At 43.1% G+C, this 21,054-nt stretch overlaps 5 non-coding genes across 5 annotated transcripts; 1 reads left to right on the top strand and 4 right to left on the bottom strand.

The window, feature by feature from the left end:
• Positions 1-2,542: 2,542 nt before the first annotated feature.
• Trnat-cgu (transfer RNA threonine (anticodon CGU)) lies at positions 2,543-2,616 on the bottom strand. Its single transcript has one exon. It is a non-coding gene; the product is annotated as a tRNA-Thr (tRNA).
• A 3,035-nt stretch (positions 2,617-5,651) lies between these two features.
• On the bottom strand, positions 5,652-5,723 carry Trnaa-agc (transfer RNA alanine (anticodon AGC)). Its single transcript has one exon. It is a non-coding gene; the product is annotated as a tRNA-Ala (tRNA).
• A 3,895-nt stretch (positions 5,724-9,618) lies between these two features.
• Positions 9,619-9,690, bottom strand: Trnaa-cgc (transfer RNA alanine (anticodon CGC)). Its single transcript has one exon. It is a non-coding gene; the product is annotated as a tRNA-Ala (tRNA).
• A 5,247-nt stretch (positions 9,691-14,937) lies between these two features.
• Positions 14,938-15,011, top strand: Trnat-agu (transfer RNA threonine (anticodon AGU)). The gene has a single exon. It is a non-coding gene; the product is annotated as a tRNA-Thr (tRNA).
• A 5,971-nt stretch (positions 15,012-20,982) lies between these two features.
• Trnaa-agc (transfer RNA alanine (anticodon AGC)) lies at positions 20,983-21,054 on the bottom strand. Its single transcript has one exon. It is a non-coding gene; the product is annotated as a tRNA-Ala (tRNA).

Here is a 21,054-nt window from a genome sequence, read left to right as displayed (position 1 = left end):
ATAATAATTGTCCCTAACCCTGAGGACAAATTCTGCTGGGAGAAGGGATATCATCTTCTAGAATTACTTCTAGCTGTCATGGGGGCAATGTTATTTCTACGGGATCCTATAAAACTAAAATGATGGTTAAGTTTTAAGAATGCTGTCTGATACAATTGTAGGTAGTCTCCAACTAGTTAGTAGGGTTTTTTTTTCTTTAGTTCTTATTTGAAGCTCTGGCCAGAATATTGTAAGAAGGTGTACCATCTCAGCTAGCCAAGTTGGAATCATCTTGAGCAGTTTGTAACCCCAAACCAATCTTAGGACAACGTGCATGAAAATATCAAAAAGATATTTTATTTAGAAAAATAAAGGAAAGAAAAGAGAAAAAAACAGATCAAAAAGCTAAATTGTCCAAGAACTCCTAGTTTGTACAACTAGATACTTACTAAAATATTAGCAAATTCATTCAGGTTGAGAAAAGAGAAGATGCAGTTGGAATTTGCTCTTATGGAATTATTGAGCAAAAGCAATGGGTGTAATTTATTGCTTTTCCTTCATATTTTACATTTTAAGTGCCTCACAAAAGAGTCACTTGTGAGCACTGATCCCTCAGAAGTTACGGGGAAAAAAAGACTGCAAATTTTAGGATGTTTTCCTTCCCACGCTTGATGCCTTTTGATTATGCAACATCTGTACACTCTCTGTAATTCTGGTTATATTGTTTGAAATCTGTTCCTTTGATTTAAGTATAAATCTACTTTCAAAAATGAAGAAAAAACAAAAACACTTCGAAAAACAAATCTCAAATGTCTCAGAATTTTCCCTGGCTGATAATATTTTGAAATGAGTGTGTGGTCCTGTCTTCTTGCATGCGGATGTGGTTGTTATGGGATAGACTGAAATCCTCCAATACACCCAGTGAAAGCCTGGTCTTTGTCTTGTTTGCCATTTGTTCTTGTTCTAACAGAGAGACTGTTTCAATCCCATGCATGTGGCCTGATTCTCTCTAACTTCAGTATTACACTCTCTGCCTTTCTTCTCTACACTGCTCTCTTTATTCACAGTAGGCATGCCCCCCTCTCTGCTGTCCCGAATACATTTGTTATTTTTCATATTGCTGTGACCAAACTCCTGGTAAGAAGCAACAGCAGAAGAGGGATTCATGTTGGCTCACTGTAGCAGGAAAGAGGACGGTGGGAACACGTAAGAGTTGTTGGCTCACAGCGTGGCAGAACAGGACAGTCAGGGAACAGGGCTGAACTTCACCATCTCACCTCTGTGACCTACTTCGTCCCTCAAGACCTCTCCTTGAAAAGTGTCACCAGTTGGAGACCACGTAGAACACAAAGGTCTACGAGGAAAAGTTTCGTATTCAGATCATAACATCTGATTAAAGCAAATCACTTTTATGTTCCCCTAAACACCAGACGTCCCGGCATCACTGCCTCAACTTTGTGTAACTTCTGCTCCTTTCCTACCAAATGAGCTTTTATCTCATTTGGGTTCAAAAGTCATTTACCTTTTCACACTTAATATGAGTGGCATACAATTAAGTCTTTGAATAAATGGGGGTCTGAATTTAACTCCATAATTGCCAATTGAAATAGATCAATGTGTCTTTTCCACTATGGTGAGGTGAAAGAGAGGTTGTACATTATAAAGAATTCCTTCCAGAATTCATTTCAATCACCTCTCATTCAGAAGTACAACTTTGTGGTTTTGGCATGCTGGTCTAGAACTTTGGTTTCCTGGACTAGACATATGCCTGTAATTACCCAGTTTCTATCAGTGGAGAATGAAGACTATACTTTCAAACTTAACACTGACAAGCAAAAACAAAGTGATATAGTCTCCTGCATCAGCTTAAAATCTTCATAATATTCATTTGTGGTTCTGAAAAACATTTTTGACATTGTCTACCGGTACAGAGGTCACCAAGATCCTCACTCAGAGCCCAGCCCCTGCCATGAAGCTGCTTTCTGAGCCCTAGTGACTGGCACTTGATTTGTGAGTGTCAAGGATTTTTTTTTTCCTCTTTGGCCCATGATGAATATGTGACAGTTTAAAGACAACAGTGAACACTTCCAAAGACCTACACCAAGTGTATCCATGTTCTGGAGTATGTGGGCATGCTTATAGACAAGAAGAAGCTGTGTAATCGGTCTATGTGGCATGCAATTTTAAACATCATTATTCCAAGCTTTATTGGATGTTGCTTTTATAATAAGATGATGTAGTATTTAGGATCAGAAATATTGAGTTTAAATTCTAGCCTCATTATTTCACTAGCTGTAAGATCTGGGGAGATTAACTTTTCTCCATTCTCATCTAATTTACCTGTAAGGTGTGCACAGTAAAGCTTACTTTAGTGAGTGTTCCTGTAGATTAAGTGTGCATGCGAAAGACATAAAATGCAACTCGGAAAGTGTCCAAGGAGCTTCGATTATTTTTCATCTGTTTAAGTAAGATGCTTAGAATTTGAGAAGTCAGATGACTATTTTATAAGGATTACGTTGAAAGATTTTCAGTTTTCTGATTTGGGGTTACAAAAGTACAAACAAGGCCCCACTGGGATTCGAACCCAGGATCTCCTGTTTACGAGACAGGCGCTTTAGCCAACTAAGCCACGGAGCCACCTGGAGGACCCTTTGCAGTTTTTTATCAAATCGCAGTAGATTAGCTGAAAAACTGTTAATTGGTACTGTTTAAGTACTATTTAGATGGATTGACACTGCCGCCAAAACATAAACATTTCCTTCAAACCAACAAACCACTGAAACACTGGATTATTTAGAAAACGCACGGAGCGAGCCCCCAAAAGTGACCCGAAGGGAGTCTAAAAGATTACCGCTCCGCGTGAGATAAGACCGATTTCCAATTTGGCGATTCAGAATCGCCTTTGGAGGTCTTCTCCAAACACGTCAGTCAAGTTTTAGCAAAATCAGTGACATTCCTGGAGGGTTAGAAAAAAGCACACTAGAGCATCGAAAAAACAAAACTCAACGCTTTGTCTCCAAACAGACTTGACGCAATTGCAGAAAGCTACGGAGGCCGGGCGCTCGCTCCGTGCTTCTGAGATTCAAACCCCAGAGCCAGGGCTGTCCTGAGGCTCTTAGTGAGGCGCTGAGATACAAAGCCTACAGACCTACAGCCTTGGGGAGGCGTCAGGAGTCCTGGGGCTGCTTCTCCACTTGGCCTTCCTCATTTTGATTGTGATTCTGTGATGTTCCCATTCTCTCATGAAGAAGCTACATTTTGGAGAAGTTAAACGCAATGCTGGGTATTTTACAGAGGAGTTGGCTCAAAGACCCTGCGGGTGCTAAAATCTGCGGATGCTTAAGTTTTCGGCCAAAATGTGTGTTGGTGATATTTTCATGGACTACGTGAACTTCAGATCATCTCTAGACTATCAGTATCTCAAATTTTTGTATGTAGGCCTATGACTCATTTTAGTGCGGTTTTACGGATAGCGTGACATCCAATTTCATTCTTTTGTATGTGAACAATTTAGCTGATCCACCACCATCTGAGATAGTTCATTTTAATTCCTTGACCCTTGAGAGAGGGCATTTTTAGAGGGTTAACTAAGGAAAGACCTACACCTCAAATATGGGTGGCACCATCCCATAGACAGGTCTCAGACTACATGAAAAGGGGAAAAGGAGAAAGGTAGCTGAGTCAAGAGGGGGATTGCTTGTGTGTTTATAATAACTATTTAGTAGTTAATGGTTTATCAAGAAAAGGAGGATGAGAAAGGAGAGGATGCTGGGTAGTGTGGTGCATGCCTTTAATCCCAGCACTTTGGAGGCAGAGACAAGTATACATATCAGTGTGTAGCTCTGATTGGCCTAGACATCTTTATGTAAATCACACTGGCCTTAAACTCACAGAGATTTGCCTGCCCCTCACAGGGTGCTAGGATTAATGGCATGTGTCACCATGCCCAGTGTGTGTGTGTGTGTGTGTGTGTGTGTGTGTTGTATTAAAAGGGGATTTATTGGCTTGGCTCACAGGCTGTGGTCTAGGTAGTTCAACAATGACTGTTTTATGCTGGAAAAACCCAAGATCTGGTAGTTGTTCTGTTCTTGAAGCTGGAAGGTCCAGCAATCCTAATCTGGCGCAGGAGTCCTAGAGGATATCTGGGGAACAACTGGTCAGGGGTCTACACTGAAGTCCCAGGAGAAGTTGGCTCTAATACCAGCAAATAACAGGATAGATGGACTTTGTCAGCAAGAGTGAGGGCAAGCCAGCAAAAAAGCAAAGTTTCCTTTTTCAAAGTCCTTTTATCTGGGGTGCCACCAGAAGGTGCCACCCAGATTTGGCATGGGTCTTCCTGCATCGAATAATCTGATTAAGAAAAATCCACACAGGAGTGCCCAACAGCTTGTGTTTTAGTTGAGTCCATATGCAGTCAAGTTGACAACCAAGACTAGCGGTCACAATGTATTCTACAGATGGCCAAGAGGGGACAAGAAAGGAAGGCATGGTGAGGAATGGGATGAAGTGAAGGGGAGTAAGGAAGTAACCACAGCCTGAGGCTACCAACCCAGGAAGGATAACCAGGTCTGTAATCCCAGATCCTTGGGAGGCTCGGGTAGAAGGACCTGAAGTCAGAGGCTTGCCTGGGCAATTAAGTGAGACCTTGTCTCAAAATAAAAAGTAAAAAGCGGGCTGGGAATATAGCTAAGAGATCAGAGATGGAGTGATTGCCTCCAGGCACAAGACCCTAGCTTCGATCTCCTGCCCCACCCCACCTTCCAAGTAAAACAAACAACACCAATAACAACAAAACGACATGGACATTGTTGAGCAGGCGTGTTGGTGTCTGGCAAGTGCTGGTTAGACTGTATAAGAATGACCGCAACACAAGGCACAAGCGAGGAAGGGGTCCGTGCACGCTTAACCTGTGATGTGGAGAGCGGATCGATGCTGAGGCTACTTGTAAATGAGCTATTTAAAACATCCTTGTATCTTTAATACTTGAGGGTTGCATCGCTCAGGCCTGTAATGCTGGTCAGTAGTTGGCAGCACAGGGCTATTTAACCAGAAGCCCAGTCTAAGACTCACACCTTAGTCTCCTCTTTCCTTAGGGTCAAGTTGGTTGAGCATGAGACCCTACTTTACCTGAATGTCCAAAATGTTGCTGTCAGATGGAAGGAAGAGCCGGTGCCCATTGTTCTCCCTAAGAACTTCACTAACCCCTACCCTCACCTCTACACCCCCAGGTTTAAAAGCTCAGGCTTTAACTACAACCAGGCAGCCCACCAACCAGTGACAGTTGCTGTAGGCCTGGTTGGGAGTGGGGAGGGAGGGGAGCATTGGAAAACTTTTCAAAACTGCCTTCACTTGTTAATGTCACAGAGTGCCTCGACTTGGAAGTTGAGGCAAAAGTTCAAAGGATGTATACCCCTTTGACAGGGGGTCTACCAGACAAAGCCCCTTACAGAAAGAAGTGCTACAAAATCACTAACTAAAGTGTTGAGTTTTCCAGTGTGAGAAGTGGGAAGCAGGGGAAGGAGAAAAACCATCCCTCCGTGTTCAGAAGCGGGGAATCTGTTTGCCGTGATCACAGATCTGGCAAATGAACACTTTATTACAGGCACCACGATGCTGCTTTGTGCATAGCAGAAGCTTTTCTAAAAGTGAAGGCGGATGTTTCTTCAAAAACCTGGAGATGCTGGGGATCGAACCCAGGACCTCATGCATGCTAAGCATGCGCTCTACCACTGAGCTACATCCCCACCATCTACAGAATGAGGATTCCAAATGATCTTTTTAAAATTTTAAGTCCATTTTAGACTTGCTATCTTCATTTTTTACTTTGAGTAACAACAACAACAAAACCCAAAAAAGAATCTTGTTACTGGGGTATTCTAATCAACCTTCATTTTTGCAGACACCCAGTAACTGGTATGAACAATCTGGGGCCAGAGATCTCAGTAAGTGTCCGGGGTTCTCCCTTCTTGAGCCTTCATCTCCTTCAGGACAAAGGAGAGATCCTTCAATAAAACAGGCACCTACAAATGCCCTACCGTCTCTGCGTTCTGTTCCCGGACTTCGAAATTCAATGAAAATTAGGAGCCTCGGAGGACAGGGTTCTCCAATGACAACCAGTCACCCTGTCTCAGCCCAGGGGAGAACAAAAGAATCAAGATATTAGACAGCCACCCGCACTGCTGCAAGCTTTATCCAAAGGATGCCGACGAAACCTGTAGCACTCGGAATCTCAGACTCCTCCATCTTCAGAGCGGGCAGGGATGAAAGCGCGCTTCCTCGTCCGCTCAGCTTCTCTTCTCTGGGGTTTTACTTACTGTGCACAGGGGTTTTCCCACCTTTGGAGCGTTCCCTCTCAGGAAATCGGATCTTATTCCTGCTGGGAGAGTTCAGGGGAATCCCCATATATACAGAGTCCTGTGGGCAAACCGCTAGGATGGGAGCACGAGGGAAACTGAGGCAGAACTAAGGATTCAGAAGGCAGAGAAAACATCAGAAGAGAACAGGAAGACAAAGCCGAGGCTAGAAAACCTTGCTCGGCAAGACGCCAGCTTTCCTTCCATTTTTCCTTACCAAGAGGACCTAAATTCGGTGTTAAAGTTGACAATTTTGACAAAAGTGACTGGTTTAAATTAACTACACGCTTTTCCGTTTCCTTTTGCTTCACTAGGAAAATCATGACCTGGGGCCGTTTGCAGCTTGCTGTTGGCTGCCTGTGGTGGCTCTCCATATAATTAATTTCAGCCTTGGTGGCAGAACCAGGATTGCCACAAATTTAAGATAAGCCTGTGTTCCAAAGTGAGCCCCTGCTATAAAAGACTTTATGAGATGTTTTCCCAACCAACTTCAAATATTTCCACATTAAAAAGAAAAATCCAAGGGAAGAGGCATGCGCTTCATTCTAGCAACTCTATGTGTGTGTGTGTGTGTGTGTGTGTGTAAGGAGGTGGGTGAGTGCATGACACATGGATCCAGCTGGGGATGAATATCTGATTCCCTGGAACTGGAGTTTCAGATGGTTGTGAGCTGTCATACAGTGTTAGGAATCAAAGACAGTCACGCTCTTAACAGAGCCGTCTCTCCAAGCTCAGTAGTTCTAAAAACAAAAGCAAACCACTCTCTTAGCTGAAATTATACAATGTCTACAATTTGATGGGTTTATACAAATGTGTGTACAACTGGAACTATCATCGTGATCAAGGAAGTTAACACACTCATCGGCTCCAAAAATTCCCTTCTATTTTCACGTGTGCATGCACGTGTGTAAAGAGCGCTTGATTTCTGCTCTCAACGTTTCCAGTGTAAAATACAAAGTCTTAGCACATTTGCAGCTTTCTCTCACAAATCTTAAAAGCAAGACCTCAAGGAGTCTTCTGAAGGAATGGCACACTCTGCACAGGCTTAGGGAGTGCGTGGTAACCCCAGTTTCTAATAGTACACAGGCTCCCTGCCCACTGTTGCCTGACAGCTCACTAGACTTCCTGGATTCCCTTTCTGGAATGCAAAGGGGGGGAGGGGTATTAAATGCACTGGGAATGAAAATATAAATAAAAAATTGCACCAAGAGGTGGGATTTTTGAATGGCTCTGTTTTGGAGGGGCAGTCTTTTCATGTTCAGAGCAGCTTTTCCAGAAAGATGGGACCAAGGATTGGGCCAGATCAGTAAGTATATGTTTTTTGAAGACAGTTTTGGTTACTCAAAAGTCTCCACTGAACTGAAAGAGCAAAAGAGAGAGGGAGGCTATTTAGGTGAAGCAGACTGAAGTGTGTGTGCGTGTGTGTGTGTGTGTGTGTGTGTGTGTGTGTGTGTGTGTGGTTGATTGTTTCTGATGTGAATTGTTTGGTTGTCCGTTTGAGACAGCATCTCACTCTGTAGCCCAAGCTGGCCTTAAACTCACTACATCAGCCTCCTGGATGCTGAGGTTGTAGGTTGTAGGCTTCCGAGTCCATTCTCAGCTGAAGTAAAATGTCAGTGACGAAGAACTGATCACATACAAATGCAGAAAAGGCGCATCCTGTGGATGAGGGAAGGCAAGACTACAAGCTATATGGCAAAAGAATCTTTTGCAAAGGTCAGAATGCTTTAAAGTTAAGAAAAGTCTAGAGATCCGTATTTTAGGACTTTGGGAAAGGTGAATGGAAGATTGGGCTTCGTGTAACTAAGTGTGAAGGGCAGGGCAGTGGCTCTTGGTTGTTTCCTAACAGTATTTCCTTGGTTTTCATTATTAGTTTGTGGTCAGGCAGCCCTCTACCCTATCACAGATGGTGTATGGTCAGCCATACAGACAAGCCGTGCTTCTTAACACAGCAAAACCAATACTCTTCCCTTTCAACACAATATTTTATAACTTGTTCTTGATTATCCTGGAATGAAACACAGTTCTTTTAAACTAGATACATAAATTTTCTTCCAAACCAATAAATCCCTAGCTAGTATGAGAAATAGACGCAAATTAGCATGGCATACAGAATAAAAAAAAATCACATGAATGCTTAGAATGACTGTTTAGAAAATAGCATTATATAGCCATGTCCTTCTACCTTTAAAGATAATGTCTGTGAATAAAGAGAATCCAAAGAGGGGCAGATACTTGGTGCTGAATTTAAGCCAAACCCATATTCCCCTTGCTCAGGCTGATTTCCAATGTAACCAGTGTTTAGTCAAGTTTCGAAGCATATTTCCACAAGTAAAGACAAGTTTAAAAGTAAATTAAAGCAGAAGTTGTATTCCTTTTCAGTAGAAAAGGAACATTGAGGTTTCATACACGTAAGCTTTAGAACTCGAACTCTCTGCTGGAGTTCCCGCTTTGTTTGTAACCGTTACAACACAGAACCCAGGAGCCTGAGAACGAGTAACTCGGTGTCCAGAATCCAAGCTCAATCGGGTTCTCAGGGCGGCAGTCATTTATGGGTTTCCATCAGCTTGCTCTCCAGAGTCTTTCGGTGATATGATAGTGTTGATGGGGCCTGAATCCAGAGCCTCCTGCCGGAGAGGCAGGCAAGCCCAGCACCTGTGGACAATGGCCCCACTCACCTGGCTTTTAACGTTTATTCTAGGTTGCTCAGGCAGGCATTGTTCTATAACTTTTGATACTTTTACCTCAGTCTCTAGGAAACTGGGGTTCCAGGCGCAGCGCCACCATTTCCCTAGCTGTCTCACACTGAGCATCTCAGCTATGCTGTGCAGAAGCCATTAATAAGGCCAAAGTCACAGAGCGAGAAATAAAATGGTAACTGGTTAGTACCTCCAATGGGTGAGAAATTCTCAATTCAAGGGACCGCTGAATTCCTATGTACAATTCCCAACTAATAATAGCAATGGATGATATTAGTACGTCTTCCATTCCCACGATTTCCCAAAAAATAAATTGGAGTCATTTTATTTTTAATGACTATCCCCTTGCTGGGCTGGCAGTGTACCCTTCTTTCCTTTGGGATTCTCTCAGTGGATAACTTTCCTCCCGTGTTCAACAACCACCTCAGAGTGCTGAGAAGGTCGTGGTGTCAGATAGTTATATAGAAACGAAATAAACATGAGGACACGAAGACACGAAAAACTTACGGAAGCGTTAAGGGGAAAGAAATTTATAGATGTATACTTATTTTTATTTATATATATTATTCGAAAAAAGTAAAAGCTACTGGAGATGCCGGGGATCGAACCCGGGGCCTCATACATGCGAAGCATGCGCTCTACCACTGAGCTACATCCCCCAGTACGCTTTAATTGTCGTATACAATTCCTATCTTTTAAAAATCCCAGCGTATTATACATAAGCTTTGGCGGGAGGAGGGGGGAGCATGATTGGACTATTAAGGATAAATTCCAGCTGCACCATAGCAGCTTCTTCTGAGCCCCCAACCTCAGTCTCAGAATCGCCGAGAGTAAAAACCTTCCGCACTGCCGATTTCTTTGGTGACCAATGCGCACCCCAAGCACAGGCAGTAGGATTGAGGGAACAGAGATTCCCTCAAAAGATTCTGGAGCATTTTCTGCAACTCAAAGGCCCAAATTTACAAATGTAGATAGGCCTCGCCCGGAGAAGGAACCGTGAAAATGTTATAAAATGAAAACATGAGCATCTGCCCTGGTCTTTGTCCACACTGGCAAGGGCTAAGACCACCTGACCCTATCGCCAAGCACGAACCTGTGTACTTCAGCGTCACCAGGGATCCTAGAAAGTTCTGCAGCCCATCGAAGGGCTCTGGCTGCAACAACCTTACCCAGGATCCTAGCGACCAGGATCTCGGACAGGTTCAGTCGCCACTGACAGCCACTAAACATCACGTCTGCCCAGGGCTCCGCTACCGCAGCCGCAGACACAAAGGTTCGGTTTCTTGGTTCAGCAGAGAGCAGTGGCTTCTTCAGGAGAAATGAATATCAAAGACACGGTCCAAGAAAGCGCTCATTAATTTATTGGACTCCGCTAAAATTAAAAAGTAGCCTGTGAAAAACTCAAGACAATAAGACATGCCCCAGGCGGAGAAAAAAAATACCGTTCGCTCACACTTGATAAATCTGATATCCCAATTATCCAAAGCATGGTGGTGAAGGTACCTCCGGAGCATCAGGAGTGCTGAGTTTGAAGAAGACTGGACCACATACTGAGTTTCAGACCCATCTGGGTCACAGAATCTGATCCTTGTAACAAATTAAGGGTTGCCATGAATTAGCCTGCTGTGTTGACTTCCATTGTGTCTGAAGTTAAGGACGCGTGTGTTGTGTGCGGGTTCCTAAGTCCTTCACAGCCAAGATTACCCGGAATGCTATGGCAAATTCTCTGAAACCGCACACATAGCTTTTTAAATTTAGACTTTCATCTATAGCTTTACAATTGACTGATAAATTTTGCCCGATGCTGAGGATATACCTCTGTGGTAGAGTGCTTGCCTAGCAGTCATAAGGCCCTCGCTGGGCACAAATATCCCTTACTGCAAAAATAAGCTTTGTCTGAATTCATTGTTGCATGATGGTCAAAATTCTTTCCACATTTGTGTATTGGCATGCCATCATAAGAAAAACTTGTCCTCCCCTCCTTTCTTCCTTTCCTTTCTCTTCCATATCGATGTAGACTCGGGTATTCTTGTACTGTATAGATCATTGCCTTTTGTTGTTCAATAACTCATTTCATTCTTTGTGTTTCTAAAATCTACACTAGATCCTGTGACCTTTTGAGCAGCCATTTTGTTCTGAGTAGCTCCTTATATTCTGGCAGGCAATGGTGTCCTAGGCTCAGATTGTACTTTCCCTGTCCTAGCCCCTCTTGCAACGAAAGATGCTCCCAGAGCACTGCTTTCGTTTTAGTGGTATTCACACTAAGTAATCAATACGTAAGGCTGGCTCTGCTCTTTGTGCAATTGTTGCTGCACTGCTTCAGTAAACAAAGCTAGAATGGAACTGTCCTTTGCCTTTGGGGAAATTTTGTGTAGCCCCTCTCTCACAATGATAATACTGGCTTCTAACATCAGCTTCATTCCTGCACACACACATACACACACGCACACACACACACACGCACACACACAATTACATACTAAACAGAACTCAAAATTCAAGTGTGGTTCTGTTTTATCTAAAAGGCAGTTGTGTCAAAGATCCACACAAACATTCACTTGGGCTCACCCTCTTTTTCTATTGTGTCATGGCTTTACTTCTTCTTTGACAACTTCTTACATGTATACAATGTGTTTTGATTTGTGTTTCATAGTGTTTTATTTCTTTGTTGTTTTCTTATTGGCATTCCAATTTAAAATAGTTTCCCTTTCTCTGTGTTGAATCAATGTTTAAATATTAATGTGAAAGACATAAACATGGTTCCAAAAGCAAATCTATAGAGAACTGTCCAGTTACTCAAGTTGCGGATGGTTACAGTATCTAGGGATGCCTTCAGGTGGGCCAATGGGAGGACCCTCCAGGCATCATCTTGCGCGGTGTCTTCAGGGCTAAGAGTGCAGCACCTGGACTAGTACCTTGGCATTGTCAACCTTCCCTTGGTGTGGTTTGGAGATAGAACGCAGTCTAGCAGGTTCGGAAAGAACAGAGCTGTGTAAAAGGGATCTATGTAACCCATCTATTTTAGGTTCTAAAAACTTGCAGATAGAAAGACCATCCTGGGGTATTTGTGAAGCAAGTTTTGATGGTGCTAGTGTAGCTCAGGAGAGGCTTGCTTATCATGCTGAGGCCCTGGGTCTGCAGCTCCTCCATCTGCAAATCTGTCCTTTAGGCTGAAGACCTTGTGTCCAGATTTCCCACCTCCAATTCTTAGCTCACTTACATGTCAGCCATCTTTCTCAGCATGTTTCTTGCCCCCTTTGAGATTTAAAAAGCTATTTTTTGCTTATTTATATAAACGACCTTTTTCATGAAGTGCAATATTTTAGTTTTTAGATATGCTACTTGTCTATGTAAATTATATGCTCTTATCATGTACAATATGACAGTATGGAAAACATACATTATACACACACACACACACACACACACACACACGAAGTTCAAAACAACTTAATAGAGTTATGAATATCCATGCTTCCCTCTTGTGCTGACCTTTCTTCTTCCATGTGTCCTTTCTGTGAGTGGTTGAGAGAGAGGGGTTGGGGGAGGGAGAGAGGGAGGGAAGAAGAAAAGAGGGAAAAGAAGGGGCAGGTAGAGGAGGAAAGGAGGGGAGAAAGAGAAGGACAGGCTATGAGAGGCCTTGTGGAAGCTCAGAGGGGGGTATGGCCACAGGGCCACATTTAGCTGGGGCACTGGCTTTGTACTTCTGGATGATTCTACCATTCCCTACTAGCATCTAAGCTTGTGGTCCTAGCAATAACTTTGATGGACCCACATAATTTTGTTCATTTAGTTCAGTTATGAAGTAAAATTGTTTCTCTGTGTCACCCAAATGAGGAGAAAGTATTTTAGAAAAACAGAGTAAGATGAGGCTTGAGGAAAGATAACGAACCTTCCATTTCTAGTATCTGACACTGTGTGGAAGTGACAGTGGCTTGGTCTCTATGTAGCAGGAAGAATCCACTATTGGTGATATTTACCCTATCACTACTCAATAACACGATACTTTCAGATTCTCCACAAACTATCTTCTGCTTACAGTTTACATTCACTAGTAGGATGTGTTCAAAGAGTTTACCTCATACTTTCACAAATTACTACTTCTTAACGTCTTAAAAACAATCTCCTCATCTAACGTTGGGCCATATAGATGATTCACGCAGTTGGATCTTCAATTACTTTGAACCGTCATTGACTCTGAATGAATTCTGGGGCAATATTGGTAACTTCCTGCATTAATCAAACATCAGGGGAAGTCACTTCAAATCATTTGCCATATGTCTGAAATTACTTACTGCTCTCTTAACCACTAACCTTGAATCTTTAACAGATGAACTGTTTTACCAAAGGCTATCAGTTTTAAACAGGTTAATATTCTTTGAATACATTTCTCTGACTGCTGCAATTAAAGAAAATTTAAGTACCATATCATGAATTACCATTTTGTTGTTGTTGTTGTTGTGAGTTTTGTTTTTTTATTTTTTGAATGACGGCAGTGGTTCACCCTTTTAATCCCAGCACTCAAGAGGCAGGCAGAAGTCTGCGAGTTCAAGGTCAGCCTAGTGTACAGAGCGAGTTCCAGGAGAGGCTCCAGAGAGAGAAACCCTGTCTTGAAAAACCAAAATAAATAAACAAACAAATAAATAAATAAATAAATAAAATCTTGAGTTGGGGAGTGGTGGGGAAGGCTTTTAATTCCAATGCTTAGGAGGCAGAGGTGGGCAGATCACTGAGTTTGAGGCCAGTCTGCTATATCGAGTGAGTTTCAGTTCTGGTTGGAATTTTTTTTAAAAAAAAGTCATTTTAAATTTTTTTAGTTTTTTTTTTTTTTTGTTATATTTGTGTAAGTTTGAGATTTGGTGACTGATGCTCAGCCTGGTAATGCTTACATATATCTTCTTTCAGCAAAGTTGTACTGCCCGTGAACCCTCAGCATTTTGAAGATTGTGAATGACTGAAGTTCTAGATTAATGGAAGAGTGATCCTCAAAAAGTTTTTCTGCAGTTTTCTTAATTTTCTGAGCTGTGTCAGTCAGCGAGGCCTGTGGGATTCCTGTCCGGCTCTCTCATCCGGCATCCTCTCCACACCACCAGGGGGAGCTCTCGTCAGCACTGAGGTCTTCAGGGCCTTCTGGATAGGGAAGGTCGGTGCATCAAATAGTTAATGATACTTTGAAAAAGACAAAATAGAGGAAGGGAAAGGAAAACTGACAACAAGAAATGAAATAAAAGCTCTTTCCGGTGTGGCGAAGATGGTTCGGTGGGGAGAGCACTGAAGGTTCTTGGTTCATTCCTGAGTCTTGGCAAAGCTGGTTTTTAAAGCCAACTTTACACATCAGATTGTGAGACCATTCTTCTGTGAGATGGGAATTCTGAATGTTTACTCCAACAATCCTCTGTACTGTTGGTATTCTGTAGTAGGCTGATGCTCAAGTCTTCACTCAAGAAAACTATAGCTTGATTTTGAAAGGATTTTTCTAACTCAGTAATGCTGTCTTTTCCTCTCCGTTCCACCCTCTCCTCTTCCTTCCGTTGCTTTTTTGTTTTTGAAATACTGATGATCCAGCTCAGGGCTCAGGGAATAAGATATTTGTAATTCAGCCATGAGCTTGACAAACAAAGCCTTATTGTTTCAACTGTGCAGGCACTGATAAGGCAAAGTTACAGAGTGTGGTGCACAGACATCTGTGACTCTGAAAAAGGCGTAGAAGCAGCGCTCAGTCAGTACGGTTCAAAGGGCCTACCCAACTCGACAGGAAGCTATCACACAGCATCTCGAAGGAAGCTGAGCTGTCACTGTTGCCCAGTCGTCTGTCCACGAGGAACAACACCCTTCTAATTTACAGTGTTTGTCTACAGCACTGCCTACCTATACTCTTCTAGGAGGAAACCACCTTGCTTCATAAGGGCTCTGTGGCTTAGCTGGTTAAAGCGCCTGTCTAGTAAACAGGAGATCCTGGGTTCAAATCCCAGCAGAGCCTTGAAGTGGACTCTGGGTAGTTCAACTTTTAAAAGTTGGGTTTATGATGTTTTACTACCAGTCCTACCACACACCCTACTATGTCCATAACTATCATCAACCTAAGGCTTTGCAAACAAAAAGCAGACCTAATTTGAAGGGCTGAGCCCAACAAAAGCAAAAGGTGAGTTAGTACTGTCCAGGCTTTATGGGAGTTTGCTAGAAGTGTTTGGGTTTTGTTGTTATTTGGGGTTTTTTGCTTCTGTTTGTTTGTTTTTGATTTGTTAAATTTTCCAAATTAGATCTTCCACTGGGATTTTCTCACTCAACATTATCTTAATTATTCTAGTCATAATTTCATATAAAGAACTAAAAATGAGTAACTGAAATTTAGAAAAAGTCTGTAGACCTTGCACATGGATTTTAGTGAAATGTCCAAAAATTGTTGTAGTAGAATATTATGAGTGCTGATTTAATATGACTAGGTCCACAGCCTGTGTACCAGCCCAGTATGCCCATAACAAAATGAAAATACCAGTTCTTGTTCAAACAAAAATTGAGTTCTTTCTCAGTTTCCCCTCCCCTCCCCTCCCCAATTCTGTTCTCTCTCTCTCTCTCTCTCTCTCTCTCTCTCTCTCTCTCTCTCTCTCTCTCCCTCCATGTCTCTTTCCATTTGGAGAATTTAACCTTTGGCCCAAGACTGGCTCAAGTGCTCTCAGTGGCTTCCCTCCCAGCCCCTTATTTCTGACTGAGATAAGCTTCAGGTGTTTATTATTTCTGAGGATGTGCATGTGAACATCACTCACAAAGAGTGGGCTTTGTTAGATCCTTCCCAGAAGAGTCTCTACAAAGGTGTCATGCTAGAAACCTCCTAGAACCTCACTTCTACAGGTCAGAATGAGAGCTTTCTGTCACTTTTTAACTGAAGGGGACAAACCTTTGGTGGAGATTGTGAAGTAACTTTTGAGGAGTAATATCCTCAAAACAAAGCTGAATGGCAGGTGACCATCAACTGTGAGAAATCCTGAGATAGAGCATAAAAGAAGGAAGGCCTGGTTCACACACACACACACACACACACACACACACACACAGTGCAGCAAGGGGGCTCCAGCCACATGAGTGAAGACCAACCCAACTACACAGGAAATGCTCAGTGTGGCCATGCCCTAAATTTCAACACAGATAGTTGTGAGCATATGAAACAAGTGTGTATTGTTTTCAGTAGTCTGATTTTCAGTAGTTTGATACATAGCAGTAGATAAACTGTGATTTTTCTCCAGTATGTTTTGTCTTGCTGACAATTTTGTGCACAAAATTAAAGACAACCAAAAGAAAAATGGTTGACGCAGAGCACATGCTGGTACCCTCCTTATGAGAGGAAGGGATCTCAAAGAGTCACAGCAGCAGACCTTGGCATGTACTGACGAAGTGGAAGGAAGAAGGATGTCTTCTAACCGAACATTCACAGCTAATAACAAGCATGCAGGTAGAAAAAGGACTGAGTCTGGGTTTTATTTTGGAAATAAGGAATCCAAATCCTTCCTATCAAGCCTGAGAACAACTTAAATTGAGACCAATCACATTCGCTGCTAAATAGATCAGTCTGGTTGTGTGGCTCAGAAGTGGACTGCAGGCTTAGCATAAGGGAGTCAAGTGATTTTGGACACCACATTGTTTTTCTTTCCCTCCATCAACACTGTACATACCTCAATAAGCTATCCAAGTTTTCCATCTTTAAATTGTCTTTAGTCACATTTTTCCTCGCTCATATCTAAAGTAAATCTATCCCTGGACAGACTGTTTTTGAATGCATTTATTCCAATGCTAGTTCCTGGCACCTGCAAGCCTTGCTCCATCAGCACACGTACAGGGCTGAATTCCTCCAGCCCCCAGTTCGCAGTCTTCTGGAGTCTAGAAAAGGAAAAATGCTGGAAGTACAGCTCAGTGGTGTAGTGGAGCCTTCAGTATGAGAGGTTCCGGGTTCGATTCCCACACAATGAAGGGGGTGCTGCACTGTCCTTCTCTGAAAACGCTTGGCCGTACCTCTGTCAACTGTGTGACTCTAGAATGAGGAGAAAACACCTCTTTCCCCTCCTCCCACTTTAGCCCCTCATTCATGGTAGACAGTAATTATAATTATGGTAGACAGTAATTATTCCAGTAATTGGAATCAATTACCAAAAGTATTGGAAGAGATGGGGGTGCATATACCTGTGATCCTAACACTTGAGAGGTGGAGGCAGAAGGATCAGGGAATTCAAGATCATCCTTTGCTCCACAGTGAGTTGGAGGCAAACCTGAGCTACGCATAACTGTCTCAGACAAACAAGGCGGGGTAACGCACAGTCAACATCCGGGCATATTCAGGATGAGCATGAGAGAATGACTTCTCTGAAGGAATGCTATGATTTTCTAATTCCGAAGGGGAAAAAATGTCTGTGAGAGTAGAGATGTGGTCAAACTTACTTATCTACGGGAACTCCAGGTGGTTTCAGCTCTGGGCTGAAATCGGTGATCTGGCTCTATAATCTGAAAGGTTCAAATTTTATGTCCAGAATAATTTCTTGAAGTCTACCCCTCCACACTATTCTTCTGAATTCATTTCACATAAATCTCCCCAAGAGCTGAGTAAAAAGTGCCAGAATTGAATATCTTTAATTTTTTTCACTTTCACCAGGACAACCTTAGGTTCAACATACTAAGTCATTAATGAAACCCTACCTAGCTAGGCTTGGTGGTACAGACCTATAACCTCAGCCCCTTTGGAGACTGAGGCAAGAGGACTGCAAACTCAAGATCTGCCTGGGCTACTGGGTGGCTCAAGGCCAGTCTAGAGAACTTAGTAAGATCCTTTCTCAAAATAAAAGGTAAAGAGCGGCCTGGGGGTGAAGTTCAGTGGTGGGCTCAAAGTCCTATGTCCAACCCCCAGCACCAATAACATTTTTCACTAGTTTTAAAAAACCTACTTAAATTAAATTCATTTCCATTAACATCACAGGAAAGAGATTTGGGATTCTGTGGAGGCTGGGAGTCACATACAGGAATCTAAATTCCATTCCAGAACAGAGCAGTTACTACCTCAGTGCTGACTGGCCTCAGGCAGTCTAACCTTACCTGCTTTGTGTTTTCTATGACTTTATTACACAATCTATCTTTCTTTGAAGGCACTTTATGAAGAATTACAATTACATGGTTTTATTCTTTTAAGTACCTGCTGCACATTGTCTCTCGTGGGTTTTCCCATTGCCATGTTTTTGGCAGAGTTATCCACTGGGCTTTGGAGATATACATTGGTAGGCACGGGTTCACTTCCCTAGTAAGGAAGAATGTCATTTGTTTAGAAAACGCAGGGCTGTGCATATAGCTTATGACAGGATATTTCCCAGCACCAGAAGAAAATTGTTTAATCATAAAATTTAATTTGATGAAATATAAAAATAAAAAAAAAATGAAGATGAAGAAACTTTGGTAATTTTTCCCCCTGAAACCCTTTTGTGAAGAAACCTTCAAGGGAGGGCTCTCCCCAAATTTGTTTTGGTTACAATATTTCATCATGCCAATACTAACCCCAACTAAGACATGGTCTCTTCTAGTACAGTGTTGGAGACGTCAAGCTTCTAAAATGGCATCAGATTTCCTGTCTTTGGAGAAACCAGCAGTGTGTTATAATTCCTAAAGGGTCAGAGTGAAGTAAAAATCACTTCTGCTTCCTCCATGACTCAATCTCTGGACAGAGTTTGAATGAAATGAAAACCACAGAGCTCCCTCCCATGGCCACCTCTGTCTACCCCTGTCACACTCTGCTGAGTAAATGATTTGGGGCAAAGACAGAATAATGAACTTTGGTTTTTTCTGAGTCTCCTTTTCTGAATGGTACAGAGAATTTAAAGCAGAGACCATCACTGTGGCCCGTTCTGCACTCTGCTGAGTCACAAGATCATCCTTCCCATCTTGTTCTTTATCATCTTGTCTTTGTAAGGCAAGGTCTACAGAACTTGACCAGCCTGGAATTCATTATGTAGGCCAGGCTGGCCTTGAATTCACAGAGATCTGCCTGCCTTAAGGAAAGACCTTGTGCTGGGCAATTTCTCCATTTTGATGGACAGCAAACTTTAGGGACTCTCCCAAGCTATTAAAACCTGTGGGAGTTAGGTTTGTACGTGCAACACAGCTCTGATCATTGTAAGCCTCCAGAGAAATCAACCCTTTGGACATTCTTCCCAAGAGAAGGGAGTAACTCAATATGGTGATCTTGGGGTCTTGCCATGGATAATGCCAAATCCGGTGGCCACAGGCTGGACCTCCTGGTAATCCCCAGTATTGTTAAACTGCAGGATTCCCATATCATCACACCAGTGTCCCAAATTACAGCTTCAGGTCGTCAGCCCAGCAGAACTGCTAAGATATCAGCACAAAAGAACAGAATCAGAAAGACGCCCAGGGAACTTTGATACAGATGGCTTGAGATGCTGACTCCCGAGGGGCTGACCATGAGTAGTGAGGGAAAGACACACAGACACACGTGCAGAAAAGTTGGGATCCCCTGGGCTGTGCTTGCTTTGATGGAGCACACCTTCTCAACAACCGCGCCTCACCGAGTGGTTTAGGAACAGCACAAGGGTAGAGTCAGCTAGCCTTGGTAGAAGGTCTGGAGGCATGCAGCCTCTGGTGTAAACACCCTGGAGGAGCAAACTGCAGCTGCTAGTTTTTGCACACTCTGATCCATCGTTAGTAGCATCTGTATAGGCACACACTGTAAATATTTGCACTAGGATCAGAGAAGCCTTCGCCGTCCTCTTAAGTCTTACCCACAAGAGGAAGGACTTTGCCATTCCCATCTGTCTGAAGCGTCGGTCCTTGACATGCCCTCCCGGTGTTAAATAAGACACCTCGACACCTTACACACTCGCTCAAGGCTTTCTCCACACCCCAAACTGGAAAAAAAATACCAAGTGAAAAAATCTACTACTTGGTGCTGCCCCAGTCTCTGCACTCAACCATGCCCAAGGGATTGTGGTGGAGAAGCCTGGGGCAGCCTTCACTCGGGAGTGTTGTACTTACTTCTGAGACCCACACAGAAATACAAGGGGGGCATTTCAGATCCCGAGTGAGAACAAAAATGAATTAAACTTTGGCAATGATTTCCTCAGTCCTAGTCCCAAACTCCCGAACAGATTCTCCAACCGCAGCTGGTGCAGAGGTGCAAAGAAGAGATATTTCCTACTATTTCCAAAACTTCGGGACTTTTATGTTCCTTTCATTTCAGGCTACTGCCATAACATTAGGAGACCAACCTCTCCTTCTATCGCGGAAAACTCTCAACTGTAGATCTGGGAAGCATCTTTCCTTGAGGCAGCCTCCTAAACACTGGGGCCCCAGGGAAAAGACTGGTTCTCCGAGTCTGGATATGTGTCAGGAAAGTCCTGTTCGTTTGAGATCTTGGGGAGGTGAAGGAGAAGCGGCCCCGGGAACAGGTGGAAGAAAAACCGGGATGAGAGAGCCAAGACGGGTTAGGTTGACTTTTTACATTCACCAAAAGTACCAAGTGGGGGTGGGGAAAACAAAACTCTCGGGGATTTTCTTCTGCCTGTGGGTCTACTTATTGTATCAGGACAGGAGGCGGGGACAGTGAAGGCTAAAAGAATTTTCCAAAAGTCTTTTCTCTCCTTTTTCGGTCTCTTTCTTCCCAGTATCTTAATAATGAGAAATGAACACACCGGGGAATGTGACTTCTAGGCTGGCTTGCTTCCTGCTTCTCTGCTCTCAAGAGATCTTGAGTTCTCTGTTTAATTTGCGTACATGGTCCCAAAGTTGTTTCCTTGCGGAGAAGCAGTCGTGTTATGAAAAGTGAGGTGCCACTGAAGAGATGAATAAATATCGGACAGTTTACATCTCTCTGAGTGGGGGAAGCACAGCTAGTAGTGCACAAAACATGAGAAGTGTGAAAACGGTAACCATCACACCAACCGCCGATGGTAAGGAATCTCCAATGGAGGTGCTGGGGATCGAACCCAGGGCCTCGTGCATGCTAAGCACGCGCTCTACCACTGAGCTACACCCCC

This window comes from Myodes glareolus, chromosome 14 (genome assembly GCF_982192425.1).
Source record: "Myodes glareolus chromosome 14, mMyoGla1.1, whole genome shotgun sequence".
Lineage (NCBI taxonomy): Eukaryota > Metazoa > Chordata > Mammalia > Rodentia > Cricetidae > Myodes > Myodes glareolus.
Note: the sequence above shows the minus strand (reverse complement) of the source record. Positions and strands in the feature narration are given on the sequence as shown.